This window comes from Oreochromis aureus, linkage group 9 (assembly GCF_013358895.1).
Source record: "Oreochromis aureus strain Israel breed Guangdong linkage group 9, ZZ_aureus, whole genome shotgun sequence".
NCBI classification, from domain to species: Eukaryota; Metazoa; Chordata; class Actinopteri; order Cichliformes; family Cichlidae; genus Oreochromis; species Oreochromis aureus.
Window position 1 is genome coordinate 15971145 of NC_052950.1, and position 19688 is coordinate 15990832.

General features: G+C 40.2%; 1 protein-coding gene across 5 annotated transcripts in view; it reads right to left on the bottom strand.

Moving 5' to 3' along the window:
• Positions 1-19688, bottom strand: part of sema5a (sema domain, seven thrombospondin repeats (type 1 and type 1-like), transmembrane domain (TM) and short cytoplasmic domain, (semaphorin) 5A) — a 140033-nt gene that overhangs the window by 100142 nt on the left and 20203 nt on the right. The gene's annotated exons all lie outside the window — the stretch shown is intronic.

The window sequence follows — 19688 nt, forward strand, 5'->3', positions numbered from 1 at the left end:
ATGAAAAGCTGCAAATATAAATCCTTACCAAAAGGGAGCAGGGGAGTGAGGTGTGAAGAAGAGAGAGTGTGACAGATTTTCAGGGAAAAGTGTGCAGAGTTTGTGCTGGGAAACAGCAGGGTGCTCGTCTGCACTGTGAGACCTCACTTCTCACACCTCTGACACCACCGCGGTCAGTCAGACATGGTATGCATTATCACCCAAAGGGCAGTGTTTGTCTGCCCTCTAATATCTGACATTAAACGCCCTTTTGTGCAGGTCCTTGCGCCCACTGCAGAGAAGCTTTGCTGTCTCTAACGACGAAGGAAGAATGGGGCATTCATGTGTTTTTCATCATTAAGAGCCCATTTTCTTTTGTGCCTTTGTGACTGATATACACAGGGAGCAGCACAGCACTCCTTGTGGCTCAATTACATCCTATAGCCGCTGCAAATCTGACACGTTTTTATTCACAGCCAAACCCTCCGATGCGCGGACGTAATTATTACATAATGCACACAGCAGACTCGCGCGTCCTGTAGTCATTCGCTGTGAGACAAACAAAGCAGTTTGCACAACTCAATTGTTCCTGATTTCTTTCTTTGTGGGGGTGAATTGATGAGCAGTCTAGACCACCGACATCATTACTTTTTAATCACTTATGTGATGCTATTACCAAGAAAGATGCATGCTGTGCGCAGCGGAGGAGCGAGTCTTTCTGACTGTATACGACATTAGGAGCAGCGTGTGCGGCGGAGCGAGCAAAGATACTCGTGGTCTTAGCTGTAAAATGCAAGTGATGGAAGGCATTGCTTTAGGTTTTCATAATAGAGCAGCTGAACCTGTGGAAAACTCTTATTATTTTTATTGCATGCGAAATAGGCTTTTCATCTGTTGTCCAGCCAGTGGAAGAAATTGTATTTTCTGGAGCATGCACAGTTGATTTAGTACGAACGGTAGGTCGCAAATAAGGAAAAATAAAAGTGCATCTTTGTGTTGCTTGTGGGAAAACAGTCAAATATAGAAAAAGAAAAAAAATGTGCACGCTGTTCGCAGGCTAAGAAAAAAAAGAATTGGTGTGAACATTTGTGCTCCACAGAGCTCCACTTCTCTCTGAAGTATGAATCCCCCTTAGTGCTGGAAAGCTTGGAGTGGCTGTGGGGTAGAATATAAGACACCTACTCCTGCTTTCAAGTGAAAACCATAATGCCGATAGTGTGGCGGTATTATTTCATTTTCTCCTTGAATGAAAAGTTTACTCTGGCCTTAGTGTGCATGAATAAGCTCCACGGTCGAGGGGGCGATATGAAATTCGCTCTGAGTCCGGTGTGTAAAGGCGCAGGCGGTGCAGATATATGTGTTGCTTTCACCCGCAGAGTAATGTAAAACACCTGTCATCTACAGAAGGGAAAGCAAGTGACAGCCAGCGCCAGTTGCCTCTCTCTGTTCCATTTCCATTTCGTCTTGACGGTTCACGCGTCAGCTTCTGTACTCTTTCGAAATTTTGCTTTAGTCAACCTGTCGCTTTACATGGCACCTTTCTTTGTCTGCTAGTTTCTTTGACACTCTTTAGCAATGTTTTGCCCACCAAAAAGCCATTTTACCTGTTGCTAGTCTGCTGGCTTGGACATTATTCTTGTCATTTCTCACGCAGCCTTACAACCTTTTCTGCCTGCATTCGCTTAGGGAAAATATTTCATAATCTTCTGAGCACAGAGGTGAACCCGATTTAGGAAATGAGATTATGGATGTTTTTACAGTCTTGTGTGTGTATGTGGTCAGAGATTTAAAAGGGCTCGGTTATTCACATGGATTTCTGTGAGCATATTTGCTGGTCCCCCAACACAAACACACACACATTCACACCCATACAGAGGGTTAGCTGACAGGAGCTTAAGCCAAGGCCAGCAGGTTGAGTGCCCTTTGTTGGCCTCGCTCCCTCAATAACAATCCTGCATGTAACCTCCCGTCATCTCAAACATCCCTGCATGCACGCACACGGAAAACAAAACACCGCCATCTCATCTCATTTGAGCACAGTTTGTTGCGCTATTTAAAAATACACGCTATTGTGTAACCAGTCCCTTTTATCTGTTTCTTCATCATTTCGTGTGCTCTCTGTGTTCCACTGAGTTACAGGATGTTAAAATTTTTAATATGCATTCATTTCAAGGTAAATTTAGTGTTTGGGATGCTCTAAAGTTTATGGTCGTATGCACCCATTTGGTGTAATTCATCTGCTGGTCACCACAATAGTGGGGATGCTTATTAAGTTGATTAATACATGTAGATCTGCTCATCAAGACATATCTCTATATTTTATAAGAAATAGTTGCAGCAATTTATTAAAACTTCACACATGGAAACACAGCATATGAAGCGAAAATTGAGTCAGTAGAATTCTAATGACCTTGAAAGTCAATATTTGGTATGACCGCCATTATTCTTCAACACAGCCTGAACTCTCTTAGTCAAACTTTTTTTGTAATATCTATAAACAGTCTTCAGGTATAATTGTCCAGGCTGCTTGAAGGATATCCAAAGCTTTCTTTGTTCTTGTTAATGTCAATATGCTTCAATAATGTTGATGTCTGGGATCTGGGGAGGCCGATCTATGATGGATAGTGCTCCACTGTATGTTTTTTTCTATTCAGGTATGTTTTTGCTGCATTGGCAGTGTGTCTGGCATCACTGTCATCCTGAAAAATGAGGCAAATCAGATGCTTTCCAGATGATATTAGATAGTGGATCAAAGTCTGGGTTCATAATTGCATCCATTGGAAAGATCTCCAACACCACTGGCTGAAATGCAGCTCCAAACCATGAGGGAGTCTCTGTTTTATACATAGCTGTAGACATTCACTGTTTTCTTTTTTGAGCTCTGCCACATATTGATGACATTATGAACCCAAATATTCAAATTTGGATTTTTCACTCGTGTTGCTCAAGTCCACTTTAAAAGACTCCTTGTAAGCGTAATAAAGAGAAACAAGGGGTAGCTCAAGACTTTTGCACAGTACTGTATATTCACATGAAAGCAAACTCCAATGAAAACCTCTCATTACATGGCAAAACAATTAAGATCTAGAGGCTAAAAACATTTATGAGCCATAAATTTAAAAAATGCATATGTCACTTCAAAGACCCACAGAAACCTGATTTATGACCACATGAGCTGTTGCATTATTTAAAGAGAAACCATTTAAACTGTTGTTTCACTTGAAGTGATTTCTGACTGGATCCTATTTTCTCTGTAACTCACCACAAGCCACTGACTTGTCCTATGGGAGAAAACTGGAAGAGATCTCTGCTGTTTGGTGGTTTAACTCTAAATCATCTCCAGGGCATTAATACACGCCTCCACCACCACCCACTACTATTCTCAATGCTAGACAAGAACACATGTACACGGCCAGTGCGTTTTACAGCACACTGAATGCACCCGGGGACCTGGTGATGGATAACACCCGGTGTATTCAGGGCACAGAGCAGAGGGAGTAGAAGTCACATAAAAACTTAACATGGTATAAATGATGTCATATGAAATGTATGCAACTGCATGCAACCCGGGGAAGTGTTGAGCTTTGTGAGCTAAATGTTTTGACAGCATTTCTTCTTCACTGACTTCTTTTCAGTCTCTGAGTGTTTATACACCACTTTGATTCTAATCATTGCAAATGACTAAACTCTGGCTCTTGTCCACAGTGTGTCTTTTGTCTTGTCTCCCTGTCATCACCCACAACTGGTTGTGGCAAATGGTGTCTTCCTGTTAATAGGGAGTTTTTCCTTCCCACTGTCACCAAGTGCTCGCTCATAGGGGGTTGTCTAGTTTTTTACCTTCCAATATAAAGCACCTGGAGGTGACTGTTGTTGTGATTTAGTGCTATATAAATAAAACTGACCTGAATTGAATTGAATTAATTAGTGCTATTGTCCTGTTGATTCATGGGTCTATATTCAGCATGAATGGATGACAGCAGACCCCAATTAAGGTCAGAGGGTAAAGTGGGCTGGAACAATCTAGAAAGGTGTTAAAGCTCCTCAATTATAATTGGATAAATCTGACTGACAGTTTAATAATGTCACGCAAGATAATTGTGTGTGTGTGTGTGTGTGTGTGTGTGTGTGTGTGTATACAGCAGGCTTTTGTTGCTTCCAGTAGAGAGACACTATTGTCACTGACCACACATCCTTTCCCCCCTATCATTTCTCTCAGTAGATCAGGTTCATGAGTGTAGGTGTCAATAAACTTGCAATCATGGTGCTTATCTTCAAAATATAGCTAACTACAGAAGGAGACTAAGTGTAAGTACAGCTGCTTTTTAGTTAATGTCAAATGCAACATTTAAAAGGCTTAAAAACATCAGCAATAACACAAACAGAACATTTTTTTCTCTGTCTTTCTCCCCACCCCTGCAGTAGCTCTATATCCTGATTAGTATAGGTATAAGTGTATTATTATAATTAACATTGTAGCCCTGTCATGGACTGCTCAGTAAATGACATGTGATAGATGGAAGGAATTTAAAGCCTGCATAAGTAATTTTCTGTGTAATTATTGTAATTAGACAGTACATATGTACATAATGTCCTGTTGAAGTCAGGTTAATTCATATTCAAAAAAGTAAATTGAATGATAAATGATAATTACTTTGTTATTCAAGGGCTGTGTAAGAATACCACTTTCAACTTCTACTTAACTTCTACAGCTTTTACTTTAAAATGTGAGAGATGTAGAAGTTGTTAAGATCACAGAAATGTATATAAAACATGGATTAGTCATTGGTACATCAGTTAGTGAAGTGGGTGGGTTACCAGCTATTGTGAAGCCAGACGCTGGGCATATTCGCCATCCCCACCTTTACTTATCAAAACCAGGTTTCATGTGCATGAGAAGGATCTGACTGTGAAATAGAGGGAAACAGCACGCTACCCAACTCACAACTGGTCAGTCACACACACACATATATATATATGATCCTTTTTGACAATAACAAGGACCATAACTGTCATACTCTTCACACTTCCACTGCTGCTTGGAGAGCAGTTCCATGCAAACTGTGGATGACTTTGGCAAGCTACTAATGACCAATTGCAAGGGCGTTTTTACCAACCAGTCAGGGTATACACATTGTTCCTTAGTGAATAGTGGTCATGAAAGGGTTGCTGACCAGTCTCTAGGTCTGAGTCACAGCACCTTTAGCAATTGATTTCTTAGCAGCTGCTATCAACCTCCAGCAACCACTTTAATGAACACTTAACCCCTTGAAAGCCTATTTGGTGTAAACCTTGATGCTCTTTTCTGAACAGAGGAGTTTCAGTCATATTTCAGGCCTGCTTGTAGAATAAAATGGCTGGCTTTGTACCAGAACTAAGTGAGAGTGACCTATGCCTATGCAGGAAACTATTCTAATGGTCACCAAACCACATCTTTGTTGACATATACTTTGGTGTCAGAACTTAAAGGAATAACTGGGGGGGGGGGTCATGTTCATGTTTCTAAATTACATATAAAGCTGAAGCCAGCAGGTGGTTAGCTCAGTTTAGCAGAAGACTTGAAGCAGTGGAAAACAGGTACCAACCCCCCCTGAGCTCACTAATTAATATCATGTCACATCTTGTTTAGATTAAACTGCAAATGTAATCCACTGAAATCTTATGTAGGGTGTTAAACTGTGATGGTCTTGGACTGAAACCTCTACGCCTTTACTAAGCCAACTGTTTGAGACGCAGGAAATAATGCATTCAGTTGCATTTGCACCGTCTACACTCACGCACACCTGCATATGCATTTTAGGAGCTGAGGTGTTAACTAACTAATCAATTGAGGTCTTCCTGCAGTAACAAGTGCAGAGAGGATCATATTAACAACACTATTGATTTTGTCTGAGGGGGACTTCATGATCGTTAAACTGCACTATACATAATGAATAGACTCCTGAATAAACGGTGGCATTGTATTCATCATACTGACACATACATGGGGGCACACACACACACACACACACACACACACACACACACACACACACACACACACACACACACATGCAAGCACGTTTGTCAAATGTGAGCAGTGCAGTGATGATCCATCTGTCCAAACACAGTCAGGGGAGTGTGAGATCGGGGTCACACCACGGTGCTGATAGATGCTTCTCTCACTCCCACTGGTCTCCCTCTCTCACTCTCACTCTCTCTATGGCCCCACAGCACACCACCAGTAAAATCAACCCAGACTCTGCTTTAGAGCAGAGCACACAAAGACACTAGCTGCTTTATAAAGCTCTATGCTTGTAAAGCTGCAGACTTGTATGTGTGTATTTGGAATGTGACTGGCTGGGTGTTTGCCTGTTTATCACTCTGTCTATCAGGTGGGTTACTGCCAGTTTTGGTTTGTTGTTCTGCGTCTCTGTCTGCCAATTGGTTTCTGTGATTTTGTGTTTAGACCAAAGCGCGCACAGAAATGGAGATGCGTCGCTCTGAAAGGGACAGCCGACTGTCTTATTTTCTAAAATGTCAGACTGACAGATTAGATTATGATGGAAGAAAATTATTTGTGGAAAAAGTGACCTGGTGAAATAATAAATGCCTAAACAAATGACTCAAGCATTCAAGCATTGACCAACTAGCTGAGTAGCCAAAACGATTAGCTGTTTTACTGAGTAACCAACAAACAACCAAGTGCCTGCCAGGTTGACAGGATGACTGACAAATGACGTGGCCGAGTAACAAACAAGGTGACTGACTGACAGAGAGACTGATGAGGTGCCTGACTGAGTGAATGACTGCTGTGTGAAACACAACATGACTGACAGAAAGACTGGCCTGTGTTCTAACTTTTGTTATTTTCTGACTCTAATGGGATTTTCCTTACTGCCACTGGTCTGATTTTTTTCCCTGTCTTATATTGTTATCCCTCCGCGTGCCCCTCTGTCTCCACCTTTCGCTGACCTCTTCCCTCAGTGTTTATGCTCTTAGTCCACCTCAGTCCGCTGGGTGTCTCACAGGCTCAGCGGATGACAGAGAGAATGACGGAGTGATGATTTTGCCATCAAAGGCTCATCGCAACACAGCAGGGTCCTTTCCGCTCGGCGACCCTCCACATCAGAGGGCAGATTAATTCCTTGCAAAGAATTTTGTTTGTGTCTCTCCAAGAGTGGGATTGAAAAGCACGCTTGGATCAGATGGCTTGTTTCAAAACCTTATCTTTGCTGCACAGTGTGGCTTTTGAAGCACAAATCAAATGTGCAAATGTACAGCTTGGTTCCTCTCTCTCTCTCTCTCTTTCTCTCTCTCTCTCTCACACACACACACACACACACACACACACACACACACACACACACACACACACACACACACACACACACACACTGCTGAGTAAACATCTCTCCCAGTTTTTTCCAACTCCAAAAGCATTTCACACTCCAGCTTTCTTACTCTGTATCGAAATTTCTCCACAGTTGGATCAAATAAGTCAGTGTGTGTGTGTGTGTAAACAGTTACACACTCAGGCCTCTGCATGTATGCTCTATATCCTTTACATTATATATGTTACTTTGCCACTCTCACTGATGTCTCGATTAAACAGCATAGCTATTACCGCAGATTCCTGCACTCGTATTTATAATATTATGAAACGGTGTAAAAGCTACGTGACTACAAAGGCTGCCAGACATTTGAGTTTTGGACAAAAAACAAATTATATTTCTCCTTAAGGGGTGTACTTTGAAGATTAGTTAGTTAGCAAGGGATTAGACAGCTTAAAGGCAAAGTTTTTAGAGTCACAATGGTGGCTCTCTTTTATCCTGGTTAGATCACTATAGAAACCTGCTAAGCACATGGCTCAGTCCGGAGCACATTATGTTCTGATTTTCAGCCTAAAATCACTGTGAGTGTGATACTGATTGTCAGCGAAGGGAACTGGCTCTGTATGGGTCAGCCTTATGTTAGAAGTACCATCACACAAAGCTATGAAGTAAAGTTAAAGCTGTGCAAACTGGATGTCTGCCACAGTAGATTAGATTAGAGACTACCATGTTATTTTTGTTCTATAAGCAGGCCTGAAATACAACAGAAACCGGTCAGTTCAGAAAAGCACTTCAAGGCATACTTCTAATAGACTTTCAGGTGGTAAAGAGTTAAAAGTATGAAGATTCAACTTTGAGATTTCTTATGTGTGGCTGCTATGCTAGAATGAGTAAAACAATCTATCAAATAAAATGTATGCATTATCTTTATGAAATTTACAGGCTTAATCATTATCAGTCTGCATTCTTTTCTTGCCTTATTTTTTAGCAAACTTGCATTTTTGATCTCTCTACGACTTGGACACGGTTTTAATGACCTTATCATAGAGTCTAATGAAGAAAGCCTCAGTTAACAAAGAATGGTGCTAACCATCATTGTGATACCCAGTTAACTTACAGCGGGGTTTTAGGATCTGCCAAGACACCTCATGCAAAGAAAGCTATGTTGAACATGCGTCTACATGAACACTGAGGACCCAATGCAGGACACTGGAGGTAGGAATGCTGAACAAAGTGCAAACTACAAAACTACATGCTACAAAAACTCCAGGAAGAGCTCAGTACATCAGCTCAGACAAAAAAGAGAGAACAAAAGCAGCGTTCTCCTGACTCCTGTTGTCAATCCTGCTGTCAGACTGACAACAGAGTGAGTGAGGACGTGGACTATAAAAACACAGGGAACTAACTGACTGCTATAACACTGGGAAAACTCATTGGAAAGTGATCATAAAGGCTGTAAAAGGGATAAAGACAAAGAAGAGCATAGCAATTACTAAAATAAAACAGGATTTACCATAACTGAGACACATGAAGCATACGCAGAAGACGACACAGGCAGAGTCATCTCACAACACAAAAAGAACCAAAGCTAACAAAAGCCGAACACCATAAACGTGGATACGTAAGACTCAAGTTTCTTCATTTAGATTAAAACTTTCCCTTAGAAGTTCAGTCTTTGCTAATTAGTTTTCCTTCACATTGTTTTGGACATTTAAAAAAATACAGCTTTGTCTCCAAGCGAAAACCAAGAACACTTTTCTTAAGTTTGTACCGACTGAAGCAGGGTGCGTCCTGTCTTTCTTTGTCAGTGCATATTCCTCGCTGTAGTCTTTTATCTTCACCTGCACATAATCTGACTGTGAGGCTGAAATTCCATTCTGTTCGACAAACAGGTCGAAATTGGAACAAACATTAAATCGAGCAAATAATGAATTTATTTTTCCTTCGCTGGAATGATGATTCCAATCTGTTGTTGGGTTTGGGACTGCCGAGTAAGATTCGGAAAACACAAGTGCATGACTTTCTGTGTGTTTTCCGCTCTCGGCATATGGAGGGAGGCGAGATGGTTGATGAAACGCAGGCGCTGGGGACGAGAAACAGACGCGAGCTTCTCTGGTGGTACAGTGAGACATCGCAGGCAGCCTCCTCGGTTTGAGAGCTTAAAGTTCATTTCACAAACCTTTGGCTGAAACGTGTTTTTTCGTTGGTTTTTTTTGCTATTTTAAGGTCAATCTAAGGTAATCTAAGATCTAAGATAATTGCTCCTGAGTAACTCTTGTGCACAGCTCAACCTGTACTCCATGCTTACTTTTTTCCCACAGGCTGGAAAACACAATGAATTTCAAACACACAGGAGGCTGTGTACTGTACGGAGTAGAAAGGCTTTTTTTGGACCAGCCTTGATGACTCGCCCAGCCACAACCATAGCTTTGGTCCGCTTAAATCGTACATTGCACATATTTGCACACACTCACTGAGCCACAGAGAAACACACACACTAACTCCCTTCACTGTCTTGCTCAAAAACACACCCAGCAATTTCACGACAGTCCCACCCTAACTCCCCAGAGCTTCCCAAATTCTGCTGTTATTTTTACTCGGCCTGCTTTCTCTCTAGCACTTGCGCTGATGCTTTACCACGTGTCTGAGTGCGGTCTGCATGTGTGCATCAACGCAACTACAGGAGAGGCACGGCTTAAACAGCCTGCAAAATGTGGCAGGAAAGTGACATCACGTCTGAAGAGAGAGAAACATCCTCTCGCATGCCACCAGAAAGCAATTCCCAGCAGGAGGTTGTGTTGCTGTTTTCTCCTTTTATGATTACTGGAGGTACTGCGATATAACCTGTGACTCAAAACCATTACACGAGGTCAGAGTACAGACCTGAACTGTTTCCTTTCAAGTTTAGGTCAAAGCGAGGCAGAGCCAGAGCTCGTGACCTACACTTCGACTTCATAATTACAGAGTTTATCATCTCAGTGGGTTTTTTTTTTCTTCTCAGCTGAGAAGTAACACACTGAGAAGTTGTTTGGTTTTTATTTAGGCTAAATAAGAAACTGCCAAATCTGGAAACCTATTATAGTTTGCTGACTGGAGTGAATGACAACATATCAAACATTTCAGCTGGCGGTGTTTCCCAGCCTCTAGTCTTTGTGATGTTTGTTTGAGTTACATCTTCAACGTTGCCTAGACATCATTGATAGAGTTCCTTTAAAGAGAACATTTGTGCTCAAGAAGTATTTACCACTATCTATAGATCAGAATCAAATCAAATAAACAAAATATTTTATCTTGTCAATCAACAAGCTCATCCTTTTAAGTCCTCCACTCACCATGTCCTTCACCATGCTGCAAATGAATTTAGATGAACACAACTGTAAATTGCTTAAAAGTATTGGTTATTTATTTAATTACTTAAAAAGTCTGTGCAGAAGAAGGAGAAGATGTTCTGTTGATGTTTATAAACAACCATGTGCTAAAAAAAAGTCATTCTGTGATTGTTGGGAAGTTTCTGCATTGGTGCTTCACGTCGCTGGTCAGATTTGTGTTAAAAATACAGATGAACAGATCTTATGTTTGATTTTTGGCAAATACAGTCCCTCATTGCTCTGCCAAATCAGTGGTTTAGCAGTAGGCCACAAAAAAATGCCCAAACAAAAGACCTTGAACTACAAGCAAACTGCAAGCAGAAATCGGAAAGCCTCTGGCACCAAAAATCTTGTCACTTACCCTAAATATTCTAAATATTCATATATAGAGTCTGTTAAAAGAGATAAGAAGCTGGCAGACTCAGCTTAACATAAAAGTCAAGTTGTGTCCAAAGATAACAACACCAATAATAATTAAAAGAATTTATGCAGTAAAACCACACGTTGTCACCTGTGCGCAGGAGTTTTTGTGCAGAAGAACAAATGAGAGACAATTTTATTTGGTGAACTTTAAAGCTCCTGGTAGGTGAAGTTAAAGAAAGTGGACATCCATCTACGAGTGCTTACAGCCGGGCTGCATTTCAGCCACTTGTGTTCAGAATCCTGTCAAAATTGATGCATATATATACAAAGAAAAGATAACAGCATCTGGAATTTGTCTGATTGGCAACAGCTTTATTTTTCAGCTTAAAAATGATCCCAAACACACTGCCGGTACAGGACATGCAGACCTGGATAGAAAAAATGTACAAAGGATCAGTCATGGATCGGCCTCCCCAGAGCCCGGACTATTGGAGCAGTGTGGGATTGTCTTGACAGAGAAAGGCAGCCAGCATCCAAAGAAGAGCTTTGAGAACCATTCCTGAAGACTTTTTACATAAAGCTTGCCTAACACAGTGCTGAAGAACCAAGGTGGTCACACCAAAGAACAAATACTGACTTTTAAGCTCATTAGAATTGTACAAACTCTCTTTTTTGCCTTATATCTGTGTATCTAATTCTGCAGCAACAAAACATATTACTGCTCTACAGAAAAAAATATTGACTCAGATCTGAAGAGATTCCAATAAAGTCCATAAAATAGCAGTTTGTCACTTTGATTTATGCCTGTCTTCAAGGAAGTGAATCAGCATATTTGCCTTCAAGTGTTGAACTGCTTCTTTAATGTTTTCTTAGTGAAAAAGGCCCTGACAGATTTATATGCAGCACAGACACAGGGAAAAAGGATTATCAGCAATCAGGATCTATAAACCACGCACTCAGCCCTTCTGTGCCAATTTCCATCATCATACAAACAGTGCACCTATCCTAACCTTTACGGCCAGGCTGTTGCCGAGGGATGTCACAGTGTCACCTTCCAAAACCAAACGAAACAAAGAGAGAGAAAAAAGAAATGTGGCCGGCCGAGGCGCTGATTGACTCTGACACGCAGCCCAGACCCCGAGGCTAGTGTCTGAGCTGCTCTCAGTGTCAAGAAGGCGCTGTTCACAGGGACCAAGTTGTCAAAACAACCTTACAGCGCTGGAGTGGCTTAAATCTCAGAGACGAAACCCACAGTTTGTCACTGCTGTCCAAAAACAACATCATACTGAGAGCTGATATTTCCATATCCGCCTCAGCAGTGTAATGCAGTCACTTCTCTGATAAGGAGAGGGGAGTGTTTTTTTCTGCTGCCACCCATGTTATTAAAATTTTTTGGGCCCTTCTGTAATCCTAAATTCATCAATGTCTTCGACCACAGCTTACACTTAGATCAACATCAACCCCCAAAACGCTTGATTGATTTCTGTTTTTCTTTCCCCATAACTTGAATATGATCAAAACAATCCTTTTTGTGGATGTTTGAAGATTTTTCTGTCATTTCCCCAACATTTAACTGCTTAGGTAATAAACTGGCATCAAAAGATTCCTTACACTTCAGAAGCCTTTGTTCTCTGTGAGGTGTATTAACAGAGCCACTTTGCGCTAGCAGAGCCGTGCCATCTGATGAGTGATCAAGGCCGTAGCGCGGGAATGGCCACAACACTCAAAGACTTACAGACAAATAACTCGGCAGCAGTGCAGGAAATACAAACACTAAACTCATACCGACACATGCACGTTCACCTGGGACCGCAGCGATAAGGGGCATAAAGCCCACCACTGAGGAATGGTGACATTTTTAAAGCTTTAATTACATGGTTGGCTAACGGGCAGCCGGCTGTCTCACTCGGTGCAAAATTACACTATCACTGTCTAAGGCTGTGCACGAACACAAAGTCGAAAACCGACTTGCCATTCATACAAACACACCTGCCTGCTGAACCTCTGAGGCGAAGACACAGAGCGAGGACGCCCACTGCTCTGCCAGTATCACAGGGAAACCACTAACTACAAGACCAGCCGGCTCATCGACCTATACGTCCAAAAGAGCATTGAAATGCTAGCTTGATGTTAACCACGCTACAAATGAAAAGAAAATTACAGCCATCCAAGGGTAAATTCCTCTCATTCAGCTGAGAAATGAAATCAGTGAGTGGAGATATTTTTTTTTCTTTTCTGTCTGTTCTTCTGCAGTTTCGAATCATCCAATTACTAATCTTGCAATCAATCATCAGCTTTAGCGTTGACAGAGTACGACTGGGGAATGATGGATGAAATCCCTTACAGATAGATTCCACCACAGGGGAGGTCGAGTCTCTTCAGCTGAGCTTGCTGTGATTGTGCAACGCTCTCAGCCGTTTGTGCCGTTTGATCTTCTGCAGCAGAGGTGGAAAGCAAGAAAGGGTATTTAATCATAAAGTTAATACTTAATTGTGGTGCTATTTTGTTTCTATTCACAGTCCTTTTGCTATATAGCTGCTAATTACATGCAGGATTGTCCTTAATTCTTACTGCTGACCCCTGCTATACAGACTTTTACAGCTTCTTTTAACTCATCCTTTTGGATTTGAACCTGGTGGCCACAAACATGACACCAAATGAATGCTAACATTAGTGCATTTGCTGCTGGATGTGTAAACACTTGTCTGGCAAATCAAACGGTGTTTACAGGCTGTTTCCACTTTTCCTCACGTGCCAGAAAATCTGTTAGTGCGGGTTTACATGTGAAGCATAAAACAAGATAAAGTATCATGGACTTTTATAGTCTAAACTTGGCAACATGACAGATGAGATTTTTAGAAGACAGTTTTTGGATCCCAATCTTTATTTACCTACATAATGCCATACATAGCTTAAAGTGACTCCTCAAAAATCATCAACTTAATTCCTTGCATGCTCGTGCCAAGCTGTTCCCATTAAGTGGATTTTGAGTAAAGTAAGCCTCAACATCTGTTTGTTGTCATGTTTTTTTTTCTCGTCCTGATGCGTATTATGACAACAGAATATGCATTAATGGTTAATCCGATCAGCTTGTGTATAAATGAGCTTGTTGTACAGGAGTTTAATTCAAAAATACATCTATGTGCTAGAAAACACTTTGTCTGCAACATATACTGTCATACGTAATTTTTTTGTATTTAAATAGCTATATCAATAAAGTCATTTTTTCACTTGATATTTTTTTCTTTGTATTTTATCACAAAAATATGTAACGTGACCAAAAGCCTTTTAACACCACTTGATGTATTCGAATTAAATCGTAAAATGGTAACAGATCCATTAGAATAATCAATCAGGAGTTTTGTTGAGGTGGACACACAAACATCAGTTATTGAGGGGTCATGTCAACTGTTATTTGTCCAAAAAAAATAACGGCACTACTACACTCATCAGTCAGGCACTGTCCTCAGTGACAATTGGTACGGCAGATTTTGTAACATCATTTAGTCAAAGACGATTTCATAATTTCTATTATGGTCGTACATTATGTGCCATTTTGTTTCCCTACACATGTCAATAACTTGAACCTGACAAGATTATAATAACAAGCTGGGAAAAAAAGTGTTTTTTAAAGCTGGACTAATTCACGTGGCTTGAAATCTTATTGTTTTAAGTACACAGTATAAATACATACTTTGGTAGGTGGTTGCTAGGTAACATGAAGACATAATATCTGATATAGACAAGAACGTTCAGAGGCCTAAAATGTACCTGTGTTCCCATTTTGGTTGTTCAACTCCTGATTATGTAGGAGTAGTTTGCAGGCGAACAAATAGAGCTTTTGTGTATTAGAGTAAGATTACTTTTTTTTAACTTTTGGTTTGGTTAAAAGTTTACTAAATTAGTCAGATTTAGTAAAAGACTGGTAACCCAATTTCACCAGAAAACATAAATCGGTGCTGATTTATTAGTAAGACTGATGTTTATTTTGGCTACTGGAAAGAAACCAGACTGCAAGTGGGATAGCTCTAACCAAGCCGATGTTCGATACTTTTTCAGCCCATCTCAATATAGCTTTTTATTTTTATTTTTTAAATTTCTTTATATTTTAAGTTGGCTGGTTCCTAACAAAAATCCCAAATGGTCAAAAGAGGGCAAAAAGGGCAGGCAGAAGTGTGTGGTAATCAATCTTTCCACATGTTTCTTACAATCAACACATCGAAGAAAACAAGCCTAACAAGCAGCCAAATCCTACAGCTCAGTAATTATATGCCTGAAAAACAACAACAGCCACCTCTTTGGTGTGAAAAAGAAAAACATGAACAGATATACTTCAACACACATAAGGGACCTACAGATGGGGAGGGAGCAATAAGAAAGCTGCCTTGAGATGAGTAGTCTTTCTGTATCTGAAGAAATGTGGCAGGAGGGATAGTAAATTAGCTCCCGGCTCCACTGGAACCAATTAATTACCCGTATGTGTGCATTCGTGTAAGCCTGTGCGTGTCTGTTCAGTGTCTGGCCTTTGTAATTTGTCCCGTTAACATCAGAGATAGGCACAATGGCAGAAAGTTATAGCGTTAATGAAAAGCAGAGACGGGTTTGGTTAACAGCAGCTGTTTCAACACAGAAGGGACGCAGCAGAAGTGGTCTTTGTGCGTACGCGCCTGCCCGAGCCTGCATCTCCCCGAACTTATCTCCCAAGGGTAAACTGGAACAAGAGAGGAGCAGAGTCGGAGACGGAGCCTGCAGACATCTGATGTGATTGTGTCTCCGCTACACAGAGCAAACAGATGTAGGCCTGTCTCTCTCGTCTCGCTCTTTATTTCCTCGCCGTGGTACTGAGGAATTTTGAAGGACTGCGTTTCACTGCAAGATGAACGGACCAGTCCACTTTGACAGTTAGCCTCCTCAAAATAGAGACGCCCAAGACTTCCTGCCACTTTCAGAGGCAAGCTGCACACCTTAGCCCCAGGCATCTTGTATTTCTGGATCTATTGAGGCCATGTAAAGGCAAAAACTTATATAAGGATGGAATGTGCTACTTCAGTAATTCTTCTCCTTCTCTTTCCTGTTCACTTCTACAGGAGCAGGGCCTATGGGTAAAGACTTTAATTGGGCATTTGATTCCCACTTGGCGTCCAGAAGAAGACTTATTTTAGTCCGCGGTACAATTAGGAGGTGTAGCAAATGTTTTGATTCTGCAGTTATTTATGTCACAGGCACTAATATCACACCTGCACTTTTAAAAATAACTGTGTTAAAGATTTATTCAAGTTTGCTAGCTTGGAGCTCGGTTTATATTCTCTTAAAGCTGTAGCTGAAAACACAACCAGCTGCTACACTAACAACAAAAATTAGAATTTAAACAAAAATTTAAAATATATTAATTTCACTAGTAAGTTTTTCGAGCCTCCGTTGCATTAATGTCGGTAATGCTTCTTGAGGTCATTGGATGAACATATGAAAATGGCTGGTTAATAAGCTTATTTACATCTTGTGAGGACGCGAGTGAGTAAATCAAATGATTTGTGCTACGTCTTTGAAATGCACCACATTAAAGAGGGTAACTTTTAACATCAGGGCTCAGTGATTAGGATTCTGCAGGGAGGCGGTAATTGCATTTCCGTCTGTGTGATCCAGCGTATTTTCCCCATGAGAGAGGCCAGGCTGTTTTGAAACAAGCACAACATCTCGCAACACTCTCTCAGAGGGGCAAAAACTGCGAAAGCAAAGGGCAAGTGACATTAACATATGCTGAGCTGTCTGTCCATCATTGTGTGAATGATCCAAGTGCATTGTGTTTTTATAGCAGCGTGCTTCTGATATCCAGCAAAATGATTTTTCTTTAAAAAGTCAATCAAACAACAAATTTTGTACAATATAATGTCTGTAATGTTCTTAATAAGTTTGATGCTGTGTAAATGCAAATAAGAACTGAATGTGATGATTTTAAATCTCATAAATCCAGATTTTATACTCAATAGAACATAGAAAACATATAATTTTGAACACTAAACTTGATAACAGCAACATGTCTCAAAAAAGCTGTGAGAGAGCCACGTTTCTCACTCTGTAGCATCTCCTCTTGTTTTAACAACAGTCCAAATTATAGGAACTGAGGAATGTTTCCCATTCTGGTCCGATAGGATTCTAGCTGCTCAGCAGTCCTGGGTCTTCTTGGTCTTTGCACCCATTTTAAAAAGTCAAATTTTAATTCATCTGACCACAGAACTGTTTTCGCTTCTCTTCACTTCTCGCTTCTTTTTAAATAAGCTTGTCCCAGAAAAGACGGTGGTGTTTCTGGATCGTGTTCACTTATGGCTTCTTCTTTGGTCAACAAACTTTTAACCTACAATTGTGGATGGTTGATAGTTATTTGTGGAGGTGTTCCTGAGCCTGTGCAGTGATTTTCATCACAGCTTCATTCAAAATCTCAGGCATCTAATAGTGATTTTCAGACTTATTTCTTGCACACGGAGTCATTTTGCAGATTCTCTGAATCTGTTGATAATATTATAGACTGTAGATGATGGGATATTCAAAGTCTTCACAATTTTATGTTGAGGGATATTATTTTAAGATGGTTTTACAATTTGTTGAGTTTTTTGCAGAATGGTGAAACTCTGCCCATCTTTACTTCCTAGAAACTCTGCCTCTATAAGATGCTATTTTTATACTCAATCATGTTACTTACCTGCTGCTAATTAACATTAATTAGTTGTAAAATGTTCCTACAGCTGTTTCTTTTTATTTTACAGCCCTTTGTTGACCCCATCTAAATGTTTTGCTGCAATAATCTATAATTTCAATAATCAAATACTGATTATTGAAATAATAAAATGTCTCAGTTTCAGATACTTTTTATGTTCCATTTTGAATAAAATCATCAGCCACTGGATTTGCCGATCAATATGATTTGTTTTTATTTACATTGGGGTTGTATGATTTTTTAATGCACTGACATGAAACTGACTAAAAATAAAATATCAAAAATACATTACGTAAGGTTTAATATTATTTGACCTCATTTGCTTGTTTAATTCTCCTGGTGACATCTATACGTTTATAACAAGTGAAACACCTACATGCTATCGTTCTTACTAAATCTGCCTTCATCGTGTGCAGCATCTCCACAATCTCACACACATATTGCAAGGCTAGTTGCAGATCAGGAGGGAGACCGGGTGGTCTGCCAATCAGAAGATCAGTTGCTTGATCTTCAGCTCCTCCCATCCATATGTTTAAATATCCTCAGTCAAAACAATAAGCCTCCGATGCATTGTGTTCACAAATGTTACACAAAGCTTATAGGTGTAAGGAAAAAGAACCAGTATGAATGAGTGTGTGTTTGGGTGAATGCCCAGTTAGAGTAGGAAAGCGCTATATGAGTGCCAGTCCATTTACCATTAACACAATCATCATAACGTCCAAGCTACTGAGATTAGCTTACTAATGGACACTTTTATGTATGTACCCCAGAAGTTAGCAAACAGCAGGCTCATCAATCTGGCAACATTAGCTTTTAAGTAAAAACTTGAATTTATCTAAATATCACAGCCCCATCAGTAACATTAAATTCATATACGTGGATGTTGGGTTGATTGAGGCATTAAGCAAATTGACTTAAACATTGTATTTATTAAATATTCCAGTAGTGAGTGGAATAGTGTGCATGAGTCTCATTTAATTACTTTTATTATGCATTTTCTGAGCTTTATTTTAGAAAAGTCTGCTGAGATTTAATACGATATGTATTTGATTAAAAATGTATCTATAAATACAAGTTTCCAATAAAAAAAAGAGATTTTTCCACAACAGTGGGCGCAAGGAATATTTTATTTTTTCTGACAGCATTTTCTCATTTATGCAATGCTAAAAAAAAGAAAGAAAAACTTCCATCATTTCCTCTGTAAAAGAAAAAAATTCATATTGATTATTATTGTAAAAGAAAATTCATGCACACTAAGACAGATGAGCCCTATTTGCATATTAAAATCTCTGTTCATCAACTAGTTTTTTTTAAAAATATCTTATTAACCTTAACACCATCCTCCATGTGCGGCATGAATATTCAGCGCTCCAGCGCTATTTATAAAGCACTCATTGCTGACGGCTTTAACAACCCACATTTCCCCTCTAACAGAGACACTCACTGGGCTGGATTACTGTAAGGTAAAAGGGCTTAAACCACGCCACATCATTATTCCACCTCACATCAATAGATGTCATTATCTACATACTTAGGTCCAAAGGCTTAATGACCAGGTTGTCCTTCACCATGTGCTCATTAACCACTGTGACAAAGCCTTTTGTGCAGGTAGATTTCCTCTGTAAATGCCAATTGGAAGGTCATGAGAAGTAGTGAATTGGAGCACAAGTTGACAAAGTGCCAGTGAAGAAATGCAGGTTAGTGAGAGTTTTACCCTGCCTCATGTTAACCAAACCAAACAGGAACTACTAACATCGTTAAAACTCCCAAAGTGAAATTTGCCTTTGCAGGCTGTTTCATAGACTTTCATATAATAGCACTGAGGTGGGGAGGTGGTGCACTTAAGAAGCTGCCACGTTTGGAGACAAGGACAGGAGGGGAAACTTCAAACTTCAGAGGGAAACTGGGAAACTGAGGCTCAAGCAGATTTTCTTCGGGTGTCATTACTGATGCTGA